This window comes from Loxodonta africana, chromosome 21, assembly GCF_030014295.1.
Source record: "Loxodonta africana isolate mLoxAfr1 chromosome 21, mLoxAfr1.hap2, whole genome shotgun sequence".
Lineage (NCBI taxonomy): Eukaryota > Metazoa > Chordata > Mammalia > Proboscidea > Elephantidae > Loxodonta > Loxodonta africana.
The window spans coordinates 75914325-75931904 of NC_087362.1; positions in this window are offsets into that span (position 1 = coordinate 75914325).

Here is a 17580-nt window from a genome sequence, read left to right on the forward strand (position 1 = left end):
CACTAGCATCTTGCAAATGGCCCCAGAAGGTTCATTGATGGTAAGAGAGTGTGGAGGAGGGCTCCATCACACAACTGCTGAAGTGGAGACACTGAAGGGGCCCCACAGTTCAGGACCCTGGGCTGTTCCTGCCATTTTATGGCAGAGTTGATTTCAGTAAGGACTTATCTTGGTTAGAAGACTAATGAGGCCTAAGATCCTAAAATTGGGCATGTTTTTTCTTCTCCTTTAGCTCAACTTCCATGTAAAGCCAAAAGAAGCCAGAACATGTCTGAACAGATCCAAAACAGAGGGCCCTGGACATTTCTTATTTGGGGACTGTGTGGAGAGCGTGTCAAGTGTCAGAGTAGAATGGTGGGTAGGAGTGCAGCTTCGGAGTCAGGCTGCCTTGTTCAAGCCCCACTCTGACCTTTGGCAATCTGCTTCATCTCTTCAAGGCTTCAGTTTCTGTATTTGTGAAACAGGGCGATCGTTAGTAAGATCACAGCATGCCCTGGGCCAGGGCAGAGGGAAATTGTGGGAACTGCGGCCCTGAGGCCATTGTATGATCGTGATGTTGACCCACATCCTTGCTCCTTTCAGCCTGGATTCTGTTTAACTGCTGCTCATTTAGGGAATCAGCTTCTCATCTCATTGTTCCTTGGAGAGTAGTAAGAATTTATTTGCCCCCACTGCACAGAACAGACCACTGTATCCCTCGGGATCCAGCCAGAAAAGCAAAAATCACTCCAGATCCTCCAAACTGAAGGTCATACAGGGAATGGAGGACAGAGGCAATGCAGGAGCCGGGAAGCCACAGGGGGACAGTGAGGCTGCCCGGGGGTTGGCAGGAGGTCACTGCCACCTGACGTGTGGAGGACAATGACAGGAGATGGCACTGCAAGTCCAGAGCCCAGCCTTTAGGTAGGAGCTCAAATCATGCCAGAGCCCACCTAGGAGGACCTGGATAATGGAGGGAGGGACTGTCCGGTGGAAGCTAAGCCATGGGGAAGACACGGCCACTGCCAGAGACACCACAATAAGGGGAGAGAGATGGGAAGAAATACCCTGGCTTTTCCTCCTCTTATCCTCCAGTCCTCTACCAGTGCCCACCATTGCTCAAACCCACCCAAGGAGCAAGGGAGTCTGGGAAATGACCCTGAGTGGGTAAAGAATGCTGAGAATGGATCTGAGAGAAGACAGGCAGTAGTCCACAAGCACAGCCTCCTTCCCCACTTCCTAAGGCACATGTGTCCCCTGGAACCAGTGCAGAATCCTGCCTCTTTGGGTGAATTAAAATGCAAAAGAGCATTTCTTACCTGGGAAGCCTCAGAAGACACTGGATAAACCCAGTTAGAAGGAGCCCAGAGCTACACCACATACCCATGGCTGTCCTGTTGGGATATGGAATACTACAGACAGCAGGAGGGAAAGGCTGCTGGGAGCTAGGGACTCAGATTTGCTTGTTTTCTTTACTTGCCAGTGCCTCAGTTCTTTTTATTGTTAATCCGAGATTTTCCTCTCATATTCTCCACACATCTTAGAAGATTTATTTCTACCAAATCTGTAGGCTTCAAGGGGCGGATCCATGTTTTCTGACTTTTTGAACAAAAGGAGAACTATAATTTGTGATCAATAGTAAAGCACAACTTTCTGAGTTAAGAGCCTCACGAGTTTGCTGCCTCCTTGGCAATGTGGAGACTCGAGACAGGGTTTGCTGAACTCAGCACAGCCTGGGTGACATAGTGGTAAAGCAATGAAGAAAGACAATGGCCTTTGCCACACTGGGCCAAGATTTCAGGACTTTGTGCCACTGCTCTCCCTTACCCTCCTCCAACCCCGTCTAGGTGAAAATGGCAGGTTTCTCCTCAGCCAATGGGCAAATGCATAACAGGTAAGCAAATAAAATGCTTAGTTTGTGAGCAGGGGTAAATCTTCCATTTTTGTTCAAAATTCAGAAGCTGGATTCGTCCAGCAGAAGCTGGAGAGGAACAGCCACTGCTGGAGATGTCGAGCATGCAGAGATATCCGGGGAGAAATTCTCTGGCATTTCCCCTCCTCCTACACTGCAATTCTGGAAGAAGAACGGAAATGAAGACTTTAAAGCCACACACTTTCAGAGCCGAAGACCAGCCTTCTATCAAATTTCCCCTCCTTTGAGCTCTCTTTACCCTGTGCCCATACACACAGAATCCCTGATGCTGCTAGTTTATGGCCGGTGCTGGAAGGCTTACTGTCCTTCCATCGCATTGCTGACTGGCCCTATTCCTTTCACCGAGCCAAAGCTACCCCCTGACATCCAGACTGAGAAAGGCTTGCTCTGCTCCCTTCCTGACAACACTTCGTAGACTTCCTCCATCCTCAGGTCTCTTCTTAACCTTCTTTCCTCCCAACTAAATACCCCCAAACCCATTGCCGTTGTGTCGAATTTGACTCATAGAAACCCAATAGGACAGAGTAGAACCGCCCCATAGAGTTTCCAAGGATCGGATGGTGGATTCAAACTTTTAGTTAGCAGGCGAGCTCTTAACCACTGGACCACCAGGGCTCTAAATACCCTCAGTTCATCTTATAACATGGACTCCATATTCAGCTTTGGTTTTATACATCTGTCTGCTAAATGTCTAAACAAAGGTTTATCCAAAATTTGCCACAATACATTAACTAACATTCTTTGGGAAAGAGGAGGAGTGGTTTCATGGCCAAATAGGTTTTAGAAGCACTGGGTTATAAGGATTGTTGGTCACTGTCCGTGCCCACCTATATTTCATTGTCCTTCCCACTTTCAGCGCTTGCAGGCCCTGTTCCCACTGCCAGCACCTGCATTTCTTTGCCTCAGGGCTTTGGCTAGAGCTTCAAGGACTCAGCACTCCCTAGGCAACCGTCTACCAAGACCTACAGGAGCTGGTATGTACTACCTAGCTCTCTCACCCTGCCCCTTGGGTAGAATGACAATGGGGCCCGTGTTCTAACTGCCAAAGATCCTCAGCAGGATTGGGCTTCAGTGTACAGTGCTTACTATTTTGATGCAGTTTCTGTCAAGTCAACTCCAACTCATGGTGACCCCATATGTGTCAGAGTACAACTGTACTCCATAGGGTTTCCATGGCTGATTTTTTCCAAAGTGGGTCACCAACCTTTCTTCTGAGGTCCCTCTGGGTGGATCCAACCCTCCAACCTTTTGGTTAGCAGCCAAGTGCGTTAACCGTTTTCACCACCCAGGGACTCCTCATACCCACTAAAAATAGAATGAAAATCCCGAGTGCTGGTGAGGAGGTGGAGCTGGTTTGATAACACACCCTTTATTGGCTGCCTTCCTTTCTCTTTCACACTTCCATTCCACACCTCCCAGGAGACAGGAATCTTTGTCTCAGCAAATGCTTCTCGTGGAACCCAAACTAAGACACAAGCCAACTTGCACTGAAAATCTCCAAGCAAGGCTTCTGATTTGAAGCCTTTCCCAAATTTATTTCTCCATGAAACCCTTTCCTCACAGCTCATTTTGAGGGGCTAGGGCTCTTTGGGAAGCACTGATCTAATTACTGGGGAGGACCCAAACCTATCACAGAGCTGTTGAGATGGAAGAAGTCAAGGATGGGACGGATGATCAGTGTATGAGGCAGCAAAGATGTTGACTGGGGAATATTTGACCACTTAGAAATACCTGGAGTTAGAGCTCCTCAGTGACAGAGTATTCTCAGAGGTGGAATTGCTGGGAAGTGGCTAACAGGGGCATTTATTGGGTTTATCTGCTATTATGGGGCCTGCTTTGAATTTCAGTTCTCACAGTTCAAGTGTAGCACAGGGATTAGGCTAATTCCTAGAGAATTCACACTTCACACACAAACACAAAAATTATATTTTAGCTGCTTATGAGGGAACTAACCCTCCTGCTCTGCATCTAGCTGTGAGGAGATGGGCCAGTATCCTCAAGCTGGTGGACTGAGAGACAGTCACCCCAGGATTGCACAATTATTTCGGAAAATTCAGCATTCCACATTCAAGATGAGTGGAAAATGGCTGGGGACTTTTTTCAACAACTTGGCTTGAGCAGGATTGATTCCAGGACTGAGAAATATTCAAGCAACATGGAGCCTGCAGCATTAAAAAATGGAATCATTTTATGGTTGGAAAATCTAAGGTGTGCCTTGCCATCAAATCACGGGCATTTAATAAAGTCGCTTGAGAATGTCGAAGCAGTGAGGAGGGAAACCAGCCATGAAACTTATCTTAGTCATCCAGTGCTTCTATAACAGAAATACTACAAGTGGATGGCTTTAACAAACAAATTTATGTTCTCACAGTTTAGGAGGCTAGAAGTCTGAATTCAGGGTGCTGGCTCTAGAGAAAGGCTTTCTCTCTTTGTGGGCTCTGGAGAAGGTCCTTGTCTCTTTCAACTTCTGTTCATGGGCGATCTTTATGTGGCTTGGCTTCTCTCTTCCCCTATCTTTGCTTACTAGCTTACACTGAATCTCTTTTACATCTCTGAAGAGATTGACTCAAGATGCACCCTACACTAATCCTGTCTCATTCAATAACAAAGACTATCCATCCCCTGGGATTTTAACCACAGGCATTGTTGTTGTTGTTAGGTGCCCTCCAGTCTGTTCTGACTCATAGTAACCTCATGTACAACAGAACAAAGCACTACCTGCTCCTGTGCCATTCTCACAATGACTGCTATACTTGAGCCATAGTTGTAGCCACTGTGTCAATCCATCTCGTTGAGGCCTTCCTCTTTTTTGCTGACCCTCTACTTTACCAAGCATGATGTCCTTCTCCAGGGACTGATCCCTCCTGATAACATGTGCAAAGTATGAAGTCTCGCCATCCTTCCTCCTGAGGAGAATTCTGGCTGTACTTCTTCAGAGACAGATTTGTTCCTTCTTCTGGCAGTCCGTGGTGTATTAAATATTCTTTGCCAACACCACAATTCAGTCTTCAATTCTTCTGCAGTCTTCCTTATTTGTTGTCCACCATTCACATGCATATGAGGTGATTGATTGAAAATACCAGGGCTTGGGTCAGGCGCTTGCTTTTTAACACCTTAAAGAGGTTTGTTTTTGCAGCAAATTTGCCTATGCAATACATCTTTTGATTCCTTGACTGCTGCTTCCGTGAGTGTTGATTGAAGATTCAAGGAAAATGAAACCCTTGACATTTTCAATCTTAATTTATGATGATGTTGCTTATTGGTCTAGTTGTGAGGATTTTTTTTTTTTTTTTTATGTTGAAGTGCAATCCATATTGAAGTCTGTAGTCTTTGATCTTCATCATTAGGTGCTTCAAGTCCTCTTCACTTTCAACAAGCAAGGTTGTGTCACCTGCACATCACGGGTTGTTAATGAGTCTTCCCCCAACCCCGAAGCCCCATTCTTCTTCATATAGTCCAGATTCTTGGATTATTTGCTCAGCATACAGATTGAAAAAGTATGGTAAAAAGATACAACCCTAATACAACCTTTCCTGATTTTAAACCACACAGTATCCCCTTGTTCTGTTCAAACAACTGCCTCTTGGTGTAAGTATAGGTTCCTTATGAGCATAATTAAGTGTTCTGGAATTCACATTCTTTGAAATGTTATCCATAATTTGTTATAATCCAGACAGTTGAATGCCTTTGCATAGTAAATAAAACATAGGTAAACATCTTTCTAGTATTCTCTGCTTTCAGCCAGGCTCCATCTGACATCAGCAATGATATCGTTTGTTCCTCGTCCTCTTCTGAATCTGCCTTAAACTTCTGGCAATTCCCTGTTGATGTACTGCTGCAACTACTTTTAAATGACCGTCTGCAAAATTTTATTTGTGTGTCATATTAATGATATCATTCAATAATTTCTGCATTCTGTTGGATCGCCTTTCTTTGAAATGGGCACAAATATGAATCTCTTCTAGTAGGTTGGCCAGGTAGCGGTCTTCCAAATTTCTTGACCTAGGCAAGTGAGCACCTCCAGCACTGCATTTATTGACATAGATCAGTTGGTATTCCGTCAATTCCTGGAGCCTTGTTTTTCTCCATTCCCTTCAGTGCAGCTTGGACTTCCTTCAGTACTCTTGGTTCTTGATTATTTGCTACCTCCTTAAATGATTGAAAGTCAACCAGTTCTTTTTGGTACAGTGACTCTGTGTATTCCTTCCATCTGCTTTTGAAACTTCCTGCCTAGTTCAGTGTTTTCCTCATAGCATTCTTCAGTATTACAACTAGAGGCTTGAATTTTTTCTTTATTTCTTTCAGCTTGAGAAATGCTGAGCATGTTCTTTCCTTTTGGTTTTCTAACTCCAGGACTTTGCACATTTCATTATAATATTTTGTCTTCTCATGTTGCCCATTGAAATCTTCTGTTCAGCTCTTTCACTTCATCATTTTTTTCTTTCGTTTTAGCTATTCTACATTCAAAAGCAACTTTCAGAGTCTCTTCTGACATCCACTTTGGTCTTTTCTTCCTTTCCTGTCTTTTTAATGGCTTTTTGCTTTCTTCATGTATAATCTCCTTGATGTCATTCCACAACTTATCTGGTCTTCAGTCATTAGTATTCAATGCATCAAATCTATTCTTGAGATGGTCTCTAAATTCAGGTGAGATATACAGGTCATATTTTGGCTCTTGTGGACTTGTTCTAATTTTCTTCAGCTTCAACTTGAATTTGCATATCAGCAATCAATAATCTGTTCTGCAGTCAGTCCCTGGCCTTGTTCTGACTGATGATCGTGACCTTCTCCATCGTCTCTTTCCAGAGATGTAGTCAATTTGATTCCTGTGTATTTCTTCTGGCCAGGTCCAAGTTTATAGCTGCTGTTATATTGTTGAAAAAGCTATTTTCAATGAAGAAATGGTTGGTCTTGCAAAGTTCTATCATGCAACCTCTGACATTGTTTCTGTCACCAAGGCCATATTTTCCAACTACTGATCCTTCTTTGTTTCCCAACTTTCACATTTCAATCACAAGTAATTATCAATGCATCTTGACTGCGTGTTTGATCAATTTCAGATGGCAGAAATTGGTAAAAAAATTCAATTTCCTCATCTTTGGCCTTAGTGGTAGGTGCATAAATTTGAATAATAGTTGTATTAATTGGTCTTCCTTGTAGGTATATGAATATTATCCTATCACCGACAGCCTTGTACTTCAGGGTTGATCTTTTAATATTCTTTTTGAAGATGAATGAAATGCCATTCCTCTTCAATTTAGCATTCCTGGTATAGTAGCTCGTATGATTCTCTGATTCGAAATGGCCAATACCAATCAATTTCCGCTCACCTATGCCTAGGTTTTTATGCCTAGGATATCGATTTTCTGAGGTCCATTTCATTTTTGATGACTACCAGTTTTCCTAGATTCATGCTTCATACATTCTATATTCTGATTATTAATGGATGTTTGCAGTGTTTCTTCTCATTTTGAATCATGCCACCTCAGCAAATGCAGGTCCCAAAAGCTTTACTTCATCCAGGTCATTAAGGTTGACTCTATTTTGAGGAGGCAGCCCTTCCTTAATCATATTTTGAGTGTCTTCCAACCTGAGGGGCTCATCTTCCGGCACTGAACCAGACAATGTTCTTCTGCTGTTCATAAGGTTTTCACCAGCTAGTTTTTTTCAGAAGTAGCCCACCACATCACCCTTCTTCCTAGCCTGTCCTAGTCTGGAAGCTCTGCTGAAACCTGTCTATCTTGGGTGACCCTGCTGGTATTTGAAATACTGGTGGTAATAGCTTCCAGGATCATAGCAACATGCAAGCCCCCACAGTAGACAAACTGACAGATGCATGAGGAACCACAGGCATGGAAGTTAGGTTTTACAACACATATTTTGGGGGGACACGATTCAATCCATAATACAACCTAAATTTTGGAATGGACTGAGACGTCATCTTGCTCCTAGAAGGACCTAGAATGTTCTGTCTAGGACCCCACCCCTCCCCACTGCCTCAGGAAAGATATGTAGTATTCCATACCCAACTCAGGGAGTGCTGTTTGAGTTGGCCCACTCAGAACCTTGGGCCTCAGTTGGACATTTGCTGTACAATTGGCATTTGGTGGCCTGCTATATAAGTGATGGAATAAAACGTTTAAAATATGAATGTTCCCAGCCTCTTCTGATTCCCCATCCACTAATGAGCATTCTGGCTGGTCTGTTCCTTACCCTCCAAGAAGGGCACTGCTTGACAGACCAGCTCTTTATACTCGGTAAAACAGAGTCTAGAAAAAAGTAGAGGGAGGGAAATATAAGAGTCATGTGAAGTGGGCTTGGAGGATGAAGTTTGTTTCAATGTGTTTTGGAAAAAGAAATGCAGAGTTACTACAGTGGATGGGCAAGAAAAGGAATGTGTTAAAAATGACTAGGGTCTTTATGTGACCTCCTTGATGTTCAAACAACGTAAATCAAGGACAAGCGTGCTTTGAAATTATTTTTGATTGGTAATTATTGGGGTTTCTTGACCTCAAAACCACCTCAGAACTGAGTTTTGTGGATCTTTTTTTTTTTTTGGCTTAAACTGCTAAAAAGATGTACATTCAGGACACTCCTGGCCAACATGGCACTGTAGACAGAGGCACTACACCATATCTCCACAGCAAAGAACCAAAAAACTAAGTGAAAACAGAGACAAACATCATCCCTGGAACCCAAAGGGTCAAATGAAGAAATAAAGAACTCAGCCAAACACTGAATGGAATAAGAAACTGACAGAGTGAGAGTGAGGAGAGATACACGCTGAGGTTCCTTATCAACTAATGCAACACGGATTCACCATCTTGGACTCCTGTCGGAGATCGACTGACAGCAAGCATGGGCAAGCAGCTTCACAGAGCTCCCAGCAGGAGACAGAGCACCTGGTAACCAGCAATGCATGCTTCGCCACCCCACATCCTCTCCCTCCTGCTCTACCTCTGAGCTTCCTGGCTGGCAGACAAAAATGAGGGAAAAATAGACAAATCCATGGAAAATACAGACAAAAAATAAAATAATTCAGGAACAAAATGCCAAATAAATTCACAACTAGAAATCATACAAAAACAACAATTATAAATCCAAAAGATTTCAGAAATGGAAAGTGTCATAGAAGGGCTGAGGAGCAGGTTTGAAATGATGGAAGACAGGATCAGTGAAACTGAAGACAAACATTTGAGGAAAAATCAGAAAAAAGAATGAAGAAAAATGAAGAAACTCTGAGAATTATGTGGGATACATCAAAAGCAAAAATTTACGGGTGATCAGAGTTGCAGACCAGGGATAGAAAACAGAAAACACAGAGAGGATCATTGACAAATTACTGACAGAAAACTTCCCTAATATCATGAATGATGAAAAGCTGACCATCCAAGAAGCTCAAAGAGCCCCATATAGGATAGACCCCAAAAGAAAAACACCAAGGCATATCATAATCACACTCACTAAAACCAAAGACCAAGAAAAAATCTTGTGAGCAGCTCAAGAAAAACAAAATGTCACATACAGAGGAGAAACAGTAAGACTAAGCTCTTATTATTTGGCAGAAACCATGCAGGCAAGAAGGCAATGGGACATTATATATAAAACCTTGAAAGGAAAACATCACCAAGCATGAATAACATATCCTGCAAAACTCATTCAAGTATGATAGTGAAATTAAGACATTTCCAGATAAACAGAAATTAAGGCAATATGTAAAAACCAAACCAAACCTACAAGAATTATTAAAGGGAGTCCTTCGGTCTGAGAACAAACTACATCAGACCATAGCTTGAATCTAGAACTCAAGACTGTACCAGCCAGATACCAATGTAGGAAATGAACTCTCAAGGACTATCCAAAACAAAAACAATTTCAACAGGGAACCAGAGAGGTTAATCTGTAAATGACAACAACGTCAGAACAATAAAAGAGGCAATAAGTGGTGTAGGTATAGAACTTTCCAATGGAGAGGAAGGCAAGGCAAGACCAAGTAATAATAGACTGGTTCAAACTTAGGAAGATAAGGGTAAATTTCAAGGTAACCACAAAAAAAGTTAACAAACCTACTTATCAAAATAAAGAAGAAAACATAAAGTTTCCATAAAAGCAAAAGAAATGAAAAAGAAATCCACAAACAAAAAGAACTCAGCACAGGAGAGTAAGAGGATCAAAGAAAACATTAGCACCACAAAAAAAGCACTACAAAATGACAGCAATAAACTCATACTTATCAATAATTACACTGAATGTAAATGGCCTAAATAAACCCAACAAGAGACAAAGAGTGACAGAATGGATTAAAATGATCCATCAATATGCTGTCTGCAAGAGATGCACCTTAGAAACAAAGATGTAAATTTACTGAAAATCAAATGATGGAAAAAAATACATCAAGCAAATAAATACCAAAAAAGAGCAGGAGTGGCAATACTAATCTCAGACAAAATAGACTTTAAAACAAAATCCACCATAAAAGACAAAGAAGAGCACTATATAATGATTAAAGGGATGATCCATCATGAAGATGTAATCATAATAAATTTACACACCCAGTTACAGGGCTCCAAAATACATAAAACAAACTCTAACAGCACTGAAAAGAGAAACTGACAGTTCCACAATAACAGTAGGAGATTTCAACAACCACTGTCAGTAAAGGACAGAAGATCTAGAAAGAAACTTAAAAAAGACACAGAAGAGTTAAAGTGCACAATCAGCCAACTTGACCTCATAGACATACATGGAACACTCCACCCAATAGCTGCAAAATACACATTCTTTTCCAACACACATGGAACCTTATCCAGAATAGATCACATCTTAGGCTACAGAGCAACCCTCGACAAAATGCAAAACATTGAGATAATACAAAGTATCTTCTCTGACCACAATGTCACCAAAGTAGAAATCAACAACAGGAAGAGTGAGGAAAAAAAATCAATTACATGGAAACCGAATAACACCCTACTTAAAAACCACTGGGTAATAGAAGAAATCAGAGATGGAATAAAAAGATTCCTAGAATCAAATGAAAATGAAAACTCATCATACCAAAACCTTTGGGACATAGCAAAGGCAGTCCTCAGAGGTCAATGTATAGCAATAAATGCACACATCAAAAAAGAAAGGGACAAAATCAAAACATTAGCTACACAACTTGAACAAATAGAAAGAGAACAGCAAAAGAAGCCCACAGCCACCAGAAGAAAGGAAATAATAAAGGCCAGAGCAGAAATAAATGAAATAGAATATAGAAAAAAATTGAAAGAATCAACAAAATCAAAAGTTAGTTATTTGAAAGGATCAACAAAATTGACAAACCACTGGCCAGGCTGACAAAAGAAAAACAGAAGAAGATGCAACTAACCCAAGTAACAAATGAAATGGGGGACGCTACAACAGACCCAACTGAAATAAAAAGGATCATAACAGAATATTAAGAAAAACTGTACTCCCACAAATTTGAAAACCTAGAGGAAATGGACAAATTTCTATACCTACCTAAATTAACACAAAAATGATGTTCAAAATCTGAACAGACTCATAACAAGAGAAGAGATTGAAAAGGTAATGATAATAATAATAAAAAAAAAACTCCCAACCAAAAAAAAAAGGCCCTAGCCCTGATGGCTTTACAAAACATTCAGAGAAGAGCTTACACCAGTACTTCTCAAACTATTTCAAAATATAGAAAAGGAAGTGATACTTTGCAGTTCAGTTTATGGGGCCAGCATAACCCTGATACCAAAACCAGGCAAAGAAAGCACAAAAAAGAAAATTACAGACCAATATCTCTCATGAATAAAGATGCAAAACTTCTAGCCAATAGAATTCAGCATCATATCAAAAAAATAATACACCACGACCAAGTAGGATTATACTGGGTATTCAAGGGTGTTCAACATTAGAAAATCAATCAATGTAATCCACCACATAAATAAAAAGAAAGAAAAGAATCACCTGATCATCTCAATTGATGCAGAAAGGGCATTCAACAAAGTCCAACACCCATTCCTGATAAAAACTTTCAACAAAATAGGTATAGAAGGGAAATTTCTCAACATAATAAAGGGCATATATGCAAAACCAATGGCCAACATCAATCGTTCTTAATGGAGAGAGGCTGAAAACGTTTCCCTTGAGAACAGGAACAAGACAAGGATGCCCTTTATCACCACTCCTATTTAACATTGTACTGAAAGTCCTAGATAGAGCAATAAGGCAAGAAACAGAAATAAAGAGCATCCAAATTGGTAGTGAAGAAGTTAAACTCTCCCTATTTGCAGATGAGATGGTACTATGCATAGAGAACCCAAAAGACTCCACGAGAAAACTACTGGAACTAATAGAAAGATTCAGCAGTGTAGCACGATACAAGATACATATGCAAAAATCCGTTGGATTCCTATACATCAATAAAGAGAGCAATGAAAAGGAAATCAGGAAAACAATACCATTAGCCCCTAAAAAAATAAAATACTTGGGAATAAATCTAACCAGGAATATAAAAGACCTATACAAAGAAAGGAAACCCTGGTGGCATAGTGGTTAAGTGCTATGGCTGCTGACCAAAGGGTCGGCAGTTCGAATCCGTCAGGCGCTCCTTGGAAACTCTATGGGGCAGTTCTACTCTGTCCTATAGGGTCGCTATGAGTCAGAATTGACTCGATGGCACTGGGTTTGGTTTTTTTGGTTATACAAAGAAAACTACAAAACACTACTGTAGGAAACTAAAAGAGATGTATGCAAATGGCAAAACACATGGATAGGTAGACTCAACATTGTGAAAATGGCAATTCTACCCAAAGTGATTTACAAATACATTCTAATTCCAATCCAAATACCAACAACATTCTTTGAAGAGATAGAAAAACTTATCATTAACTTTATATGGACAGGGAAGAAGTCCCGGATAAGTAAAGCACTATTGAAGAAGAATAAAGTAGGAGGACTTGCATTACCTGACCTCAGAACCTACTATACAGCTACAGTAGTCAAAACAGCCTAGTACTGGTACAACGGAAGATACATCAACTAATGGAACAGAAATAAGAACCCAGATGTAAATCCATCCACCTACAGTCACCTGATCTTCGCCAAGGGCTCAAAGTCCATCAAATGGGGAAAAGACAGTCTTTTTAACAAACAGTGCTGGCAAAACTGGATGTCCATCTGCAAAAAAAATGAAAAGGGACCCATACCTCACACCATACATAAAAGCTAACTCAAAATGGATCAAAGACCCAAATATAAAGCCAAAAACTATGAAGTTCATAGAAGAAAAAAATAGGATCAATGCTAGAGGCCCTAATACACAGCATTAACAGGATACAAGCCACAACCAACAATACACAAGTTCCAGAAGATAAGCTAGATAGCTGGGATCTTCTAAAAATTACACACTTATGCTCATCAAAAGACTTCATTAAGAGTTAAGAGAGAGTCTACAAACTGGGGAAAAAAATTTGGCTATTACAAATCAGACAAAGGTCTAATCTCTAAAATCTACAAGAAAACCCAACACCTCTACAACAAAAAGACAAATAATCCGATTAAAGAATGGGTAAAGGAAATGAACAGGCACTTCACCAAAGAAGACATTCAAGTGGCCAACACACACATGAGGAAATGTTCACAATCACTAGCCATTAGAGAAATGCAAATCAAAACCACAATGAGGTACCATCTCACCCCAGCATTATTGGCACAAATCAATGAAACAGGAAGTACCAAATGTTGGAGAGGTTTTGGGGAGATTGGAACTCTTTTGCACCCCTGTTGGAAATGCAAAATGATACAACCGTTTTGGAAAATAATATGGCACTTCCTTAGAAAGCTAGAAATATATAATCCAGCAATCCCACTCTTAGGAATATATCCTAGAGAAATAAGAGCCTTTACACGAATAGACATATGCATACCCATGTTCATTGCAGCGTTGTTGACAATCACAAAAAGATGGAAACAACCTAGATGCCCATCAACAGATTAATGGATAGACAACCTGTGGTACCTACCCACAATGCAGTATTACACAATGGTAAAGAACAATGATGAAATCTGTGAAGCATTTCCTAACGTGGATGAATCAGGAGGGCATTATGCTGAGCGAAAGAAGTCAATCACAAAAGGACAAATACTGTATGAGACCACTACTGTAAATACTCATGAAAAGGTTTACATACAAAAACAAACAATCTTTGATGGTTACAAAGGAGGGGAGGAGTGGGGATGGAAAAACACTTAATAGACAATAGATAAGTGGAAACTTTGGTGAAGGGTAAGATAGTACACAATACTAGGGAAGCCAGCACAACTTGTACAAGGTCATGGTAGCTCCACAGACACAGTCAAACTCCCAGAGGGACAGAATTGCTGGGCTGAGGGCTGTGGGGACCATGATCTTGGGGAATATCTAGCTCAATTGGCATAACATAGTTTATAAAGAATATGTTCTACATACTACTTTGGTCAGTAGCGTCTGGGGTCTTAAAAGTCTCTGAGCGGCCATCTATGATATTCCACTGGCCTCCCCTCTTTGGGAGCAAGGAAGAATGACGAAAACTAAAGATACATGGGAAAGATTAGTCCAAAGGACTAATGAACCACATCTACCACATCCTCCACCAGACTGAGTCCAGTACAACTAGATGGTGCCCAGCTACCACCACTGACTGCTCCGACAGGGATCATAACAGAGGGTCTTGGACAGAGCTCGAGAAAAATGTAGAACAAAATTCTAAATCAAAAAGAAAGACCAGACTTGCTGGCCTGATAGAGGCTGGAGAAACCCTGAGAGTATGGCCCCCGCACACCCTTTCAGCCCAGTAATGAGGTCACTCCTGAGGCTCACCCTTCAGCTGAAGATTTAACAGGCCCATGGAACAAAACAAGACTAAATGGACATACCAGCCCTGGGGCAGGGACTGGAAGGCAGGAGGGAACAGGAAAGCTGGCAATAAGGAACCTGGAGTTTGAGAAGGGGGAGTGCTGACATGCTGTGGTATTGTTAACCAATGTCACAGAACAATGTGCGTACTAACTCTGATGAGAAACTAGTTTGTTCTGTAAACCTCCATCTAAAGTACAATTAAAAAAAAGAGAGATGTACATTCAGACTCTGGGCCTTTAAACAAATTCACCCACCCACAAAAGGTGAGTGTTTTGTCCAATAAAAATGGATTTGAGAACCTTTAGCCCAGTTTACAGCAAATTGTCTTGGATCTTCTCTTTCCACCTGTCAACTCCAGTCTTTTCTTGAAGTCTCACTTTTTTAATAGTTCTTCTATTTTTGGTCATGCATTTCCTCCTGGAACGTGAGAAGAGAAGTTGGCTTCTCTGGTAATGCCCTTGCTATCTGTAGGAAACATTTTTTCCCTCTCTGGTTCTCCTCTATCCTAACCACCCAGGGTGAACATTAGCTCACCCTGACTCCAGACCCTGGACCAGCCCAGGGTGGTCAGCTGGGTTTGCTGTGTACCCTACCCCCAATTTAAGGAGTCATTAGACAGTGTAGACAGACAGATAGATAGATATACAGACAGACAGATAGATAGATGAGAGAGAGAGAGAGACAGATAGCTGCTGTCGAGTCAATTCTGACTCACGATGACATATACAGCAGAACAAAATATTGCCCAGTCCTACATCATCTTCAGGATCAGGCCCATCGTTGGCTATTGTGCCAATTTATCTCACCAAGGATCTCCCTTGCCCTCATTGGCCCTCTACTGAGTCATCAATCATAATGTCGTCTTCTAGTGATTGATCCCTCCTGATGACATGTTCAAAGCAAGTGAGTCAGATAATGCTCTGTTGTGATACATAAGGTTTTCATTGGATAATTTTTGGAAGTAGGTGACCAGGCCTTTCTTCCTAGTCTGTCTTATCCTGGAAGCTCTCCTGAAACTTGTTCACCGTGAGTGACCCTACTGATATTTGAAATACTGGTGGCATAGCTTCCAACATCACAGCAACACATAGTCCTCCATAGAATGACAAACTGATGGCTGGGCGGTGGCCAGGCAGTGTATTACATCCCTATTTCCTGTGGTAGACCATAACTCCTCCAGAACCAAGATGTGCCCTGTCTATTGTGGTCTCCTCCCTACTCCTCACATTGCACTGGTCCGTAGCAAGGGCTCATCCAGTATTTGCTGATTCCTAGCTTTACGTCTCAGCATGGGAGAGATGTCAATAAGAACTGACACTGGAATTTACCGTAAACCAAAAAAACGAAACCCATTGCCGTTGAGTCAATTCCAACTTAGAGACCCTATAGGACAGAACAGAACAGCCCCATGGGGTTTCCAAGGAGAGGCTGGTGTATTCGAACTACCAAACTTTTGGTTAGCTGCCGTAGCTTTTAACCACTGTGTCACCAGGGCTCCAAATTTACCATAAAAAAAAAAAATTTACCATAAAAAAAAAAAAATTTACCATAGCATCACTTAAATGTGTCAACAGAAATTCCAGGAAGCCAGAGAGCTCCTGGATAAGTTAGAAACCATAGGAAAGAGGAATGCTATTTTGCCGTAAACAGCTAATCCCTTAATGATTTAGTGAAGTCAGTACCTCATGGGGTTGCCACGGCCTTACCACACTGGGTTTCTGTTCCTCCTTTTGCACTTTCAGAGGTCAATTCTCTCCTGGCTCCACCAATTTCTCCCAGCAACGACCATTTCTCTTGGTCCCTAGACTCCTGCCTTGTCCAGTCCCTCCTCTCCATCATCTTCTTCCTCATTACACCTGGAACCTGCAGCCATGGAGAATCCAGGGTCCCCCAAGTCTGTGATGAAATCTTGAGTTTGTTTCTCAGATTGAGTTGTTAACCTTTACAGGTTTTCTTTACTGTTTTTAACAAAATTTTAAAGTACTTACTATGAGCTAATGGAGCCCTGGTGGCACAGTGGTTAAGAACTTGACTGCTAATCAAAGTGTTGGCAGTTTGAATCCACCAGCCGCTCCTTGGAAACCCTGTGGGGCAGCTCTACTCTGTCCTATAGGGCTGCTATGAATCAGAATCGACTCGATGTCAACAGGTACTATGAACCAAGCTGCTGGGTACTGAGAATGGAGTGACAGTCCCTGTCATCAAGAGGTTCCAACACAATGAGGAGGCAGGCCAGCCAGCAGAGAATGACAATATACTGCTGTAACAGGGGCTGGGGTGTTACAGAGGCTTAGAAGAGGGGCTCTCAAACTAACCTGGGTTTGGGGTTATGTGTGTGATGTTGCAGTGGGGGTAGGGAAGTAGAAGTGGGAAGGCCTTTCAGGAAGGGGTGACGCCAGAGATGATTTTAAGGTAAGTTGGCAGTAGAAATAAGTGAGATAAATAAGTAGGGTAAGTAAGGTATAGGCAGAGCTAAGTTGGAGCCCCCGGTGGTCCCATCGGTTAATGTGCTCGGCTGCTAACCGAAAAATTGAAGGTTCGAGTCCAGTCAGAGGTGCCTTGGAAGAAAGGCCTGGTGACCGAATTCTGAGAAATCAGCCACAGTTCTACTCTGACACACATGGGGTTGCCATGAGTTGGAACTGACTCGATGGCAACTGGTAAAGTGTAAAGGAGGTGAGTTAGCATGGTAGAGATGTAAAAGGAAGATATTCCAATCTCCCCCAATCCTCTGACTTGAATGCCCTTTGTGCCTTCTTTACCTGGCACATGC